Raw genomic sequence first — 4,208 nt, 5'->3', positions numbered from 1 at the left:
TCATTTCTGGGAAAAAAAGTGATGTCCATGCATTATTTTTTACAAAAAATGTTAGAAATAAATAATTTAATAAATAAATTACACCTATTACAACAAATTAAACATATAATGGGCTATGTTTTTTTCCACATAGACATCGAATATTTTCATATAGGTGATGTAAAATCTGATATTAAACATCGATTTATTTAGTAAAAGGTGATGTCTATGTTGGCACGTAGACATCAGTTGTATCCCAAACAAAGTGATGTTTATGTTCCTTTTAGAGTTGAACATGTTAGTCTTTGACATCGGTTTTTTAGGAAAAAGCAATGTATATCAACTTTTTTGACATCAGTTTTTCTTCACTAAAACTGATGTACAATTGCATTTGAGACATCAATATTTATATATTAAAAGTGATGTACAATTATTTTTTTGACATCAGTATTTATTCATTGAAAGTATTTAAATAATGAACTAACTAAACACTTATATTCAGCAACATAAATATCAAGTATCTAATTTTATTACAGAATCGTTCAAAACCAAACTATTGTTATATGTTTGCTAAGTCATCCCTGCTAACATAAATATCGAGAATAATTTCTTCAACCTCCCTCTGTACTGAGTTGATGCCTATCTTATCAAAAGGTGGAAAGGGAGATTCAACCTGCACGATAACAAAAGGGTAAGAGGAAACAGAAATTTATAAACTTTACAGCACTACAATCTAATTTTCCTAAAAGCAGTAAGTTTAAAAGACGTGAGTTGGGTGACAGTTAAGAGTTACTTTCCAAACAAAAAGTACCACTGAAATTTTATGCAGCTTGAGATTTCAGTATTATGATTATTGAATATCAAGTAAACCCTTCTAATGTACTGTTCTGTAGTGAGCTCTAATATAGTTCTGAAGTACATTACTTTATGATCTTTTATAATCATGTATAGTACACTACATTAAGAAAAAATCACAAACTTACAAGTTCAAAAAATGGAACATGATTTGAATCCTCACAATATTCACTCTTTTCGTATCAACTAATAAACATTCCTATAAACTTGTCTATTGACATGCTATCATTGTTATACCCAATTTACACTCACGAAGAAGATACAACCACCTACTTGTGAATAAAAATCTAAAAATTACATGTTTTTAAAATCTATTAATGTTCTTTATATGTATAAAGATAGAAAATAACCAACTTTTATCAAAAAATATTGCAACAGTTAGTCATGAATGATAAACAAGGGATAAGATCAATTTTTTTTCCAATACTGTGAATATATAATCCATTCAGAAGAGACTCATTACCTCAGTGTCATCTATCCTGAACCAACTGCCTTGCATATCTTCAGCATATTCTTTATGCTTCAAATGTAGAATTTCAATCACCTCATGCAGATTATTAGCCTCCTCTTTCATCATATTGTCAATCTTAGACAACTACACAACAGTATCTGCATACTCCAGATTGTAACAGAGCACATTGTCAATGTTAAATGGTTATAAAGAACAACAATATCTAAGATTGTAATAGAGCAGATAGCCGAAAAGCAACAAGAGGAGTTCCATAATCTAGCGAATAATAATAATAAGCGATGTTTATATTTAGTATTACTTAATAATAGGCAAGTTTCCCGACCTTCTCCGGATGGCTTCCCATGCAAAACCTGCCTTATGCTTTCAGCTTTGTCTCTTTCCACAACTCAATTCTAATATTCTACAAAGAAACATCTCCTCTGCAGGACATGATGGAACTGAACCTAAATTATAGATAAGATACAATTAATCAATGCATTTATGGGATCACCAGTATTATGCAAAGTAAACTAATATCGTTAAAAACCTCTCACACGTTATGCACGATCCAACATCTGTATTGTACTTTTTCCAGCCCCAACACGTGCGCCAAGAAAAATAAAATCATCAACCAACTACATCAGAAGAGCAAGGAAAATAGTTAAAATAATAATAACATAAATTATATAGTGACAGCAGAATAATGAGACGTGCAAAAGATGAAGCAACCTGATTCCATTGTTGGTTCACTGTGATTAATATCTCATCATATGTGGACTATTTGTCCTTAAGTTCTCTTATTCTGCCTTCAAGATTGTGCAACTCATGCTTCTGCACGTCTAACTGCTGAATAAGTTTCTGATTCTGATACTGGAGAACTGTTACGTCAAAGATTCACAGTATTGGAAAAAAAATTGACCTTACATTAAGTAGGTAATGTAATGCCCGGAGAAAGATGCATTAACCATATCTATAGGTAATGTAATATCATCTGCTACAGTCATAAACGAAATCAAATCCAACATCTCTGGGAAAGTAATACACTTGTTTATCTTTCCATAATTTCCTTCCTGAGAAAGCAAAATCATGATTCTGAATAGACTATTAAAGAATAGAGAAACTCAACAAATTTAAACAGAAAGAAGCAATAGCTCTGCAACTAGACCAGTTAGTAGGGAATTTAAATAGAATGTTAGCCTTAATGGCTTCATAATATATTTAGGCTACCATGTTGATTAAACAATGGATAAAGATAATAACTAAAATGTTGAACTGCTCTTACCAAAAAAAAAATTGCCAATGGGTATCACTAAGGACACCTTAAATAGTAAGCTGCTTATATTACACGCTAAACCTACCAAACTGCTTTTTTTGGTGGACAAAAATCTGGATCTTTATGGCTAAACCTCAAACTCAACGTGTAGAACAAGGGATTTAAGGATCAGTACATGAGTATTTTAACGCTTGTTGCTTAGACAACAATTACCTAAAATCTCTTTAGGACTATCGTCAAGATATTTGGAGCTTCCTGTATTCAAATCTTGTAAACAAACCCAAGTTTTTTACTGGAAGAGACAATATTAGTTGTCATTTACACACCATCTTCAATCGCTTAGCAGAGTGCACAAACCCCGGTATGACTTGCAACTCATCCAATTACTTCACCAACAACATATAAATTGTTTAAAGTCAATACATATATGTAGTATATTACTAGAACTTTAAAAGGCAGAAAGCCAAAACTAATATACTAAGAGTAGCAGTAACTAACAAGTTATTATTTGGTTAGAAAAATCAAGCATACACTATATATCAGTTGCCGGAACAATCTTATGACTGGTCTAAATCTCAACACTCTTAAACATGAGGAGAGTTTTGGGACAATATTTATATTATTTATATAATGACAGTTAACAAGTTCGCAATTTAAAAAGATTATTATAGAAAAATGCATAAATTACCATCATCATGAAATGCCTCTGAACTACATCAACCAGATGCTCTTTGGTTGGGTTGGAGACTTCATCCGCCTAAAATACAAACCGCGTTATTACATATAAGTATACAATCAAAGGATATTTGACCAAGTTCAATAATCAAGTTCTTTATAAAAGCATAAGTTGGATAAAGTAAACACCTTAAGCAGCTGTAGAGTTTTGGAATGATTCCAAACCCTTTCCATGAATAACGATTTTGGTCTTCTTGGTAAGAAGCTGCATATCAATATCAAAATCAGAAAGATTCCCTACCCAAATAATATAAATGGAAGAAAAGGCGAGGAACATATATCTTACACCAATGCTTTCAAGAACATTAATAATACCATAGACCTTCGCTTCTCAACACCTAAAATTAAACCAATTACAAAAAAAACAACACGATATTCATTACAATTCACATATAAACAAGAATTACACAATTCAACACACAAGACCTCTCCAATTAAAGTAAAAAATCAAAAAAATTATTCTAAATTAATTTAATAAAAATTAAATCGAGAAATAAAATAAAGAAAGGGGGTATCAGGAATACCTAGACGGGCAACAGCATCATCAAGAAACTATAATAAAATTTAAAAAAAAAACAGATGCATATAAATTAAATTAAGGATGTTGTGTATACAAAGGGAGGTGGGAGAGAGATTACTTTGAGCATAAGAGACCAAGAGATTTCTGTTTGCGGTAGTAATTGGATTCTCTGGATCCAGAAGGAAGTGAAGATGAATCTTTTGAATTCGATGAAACCAGCGCCATTTCACCACCTATATATCTATTCAAATTCATGAGAGGGAAGGGGAGAGAGAGGGATGGGAGAGAGAGATGGGAGAGGGTGAGAATTTTGGGATTGGGGGGAATGTAGAAGGGGGAGAAAATTGGGATTGGGGGGAATGTAGAACTAAAATCTGAATGAAAATTTCACTAAC

The 4,208-nt window shown here is 32.0% G+C and overlaps 1 long non-coding RNA gene across 1 annotated transcript; it reads right to left on the bottom strand.

The window, feature by feature from the left end:
• Positions 1–520: 520 nt before the first annotated feature.
• Positions 521–1,909, bottom strand: LOC141704186 (uncharacterized). The gene is made up of 4 exons (XR_012567865.1): positions 1,833–1,909; positions 1,629–1,749; positions 1,298–1,443; positions 521–652 (listed from the first exon to the last, which is right to left on the bottom strand). It is a non-coding gene; the product is annotated as an uncharacterized LOC141704186 (long non-coding RNA).
• Positions 1,910–4,208: the final 2,299 nt, after the last annotated feature.

This window comes from Apium graveolens, unplaced genomic scaffold (assembly GCF_009905375.1).
Source record: "Apium graveolens cultivar Ventura unplaced genomic scaffold, ASM990537v1 ctg754, whole genome shotgun sequence".
Lineage (NCBI taxonomy): Eukaryota > Viridiplantae > Streptophyta > Magnoliopsida > Apiales > Apiaceae > Apium > Apium graveolens.
The sequence above is the reverse complement of the archived record's forward strand: the minus strand, read 5'-3'. Positions and strand labels throughout refer to the sequence as shown.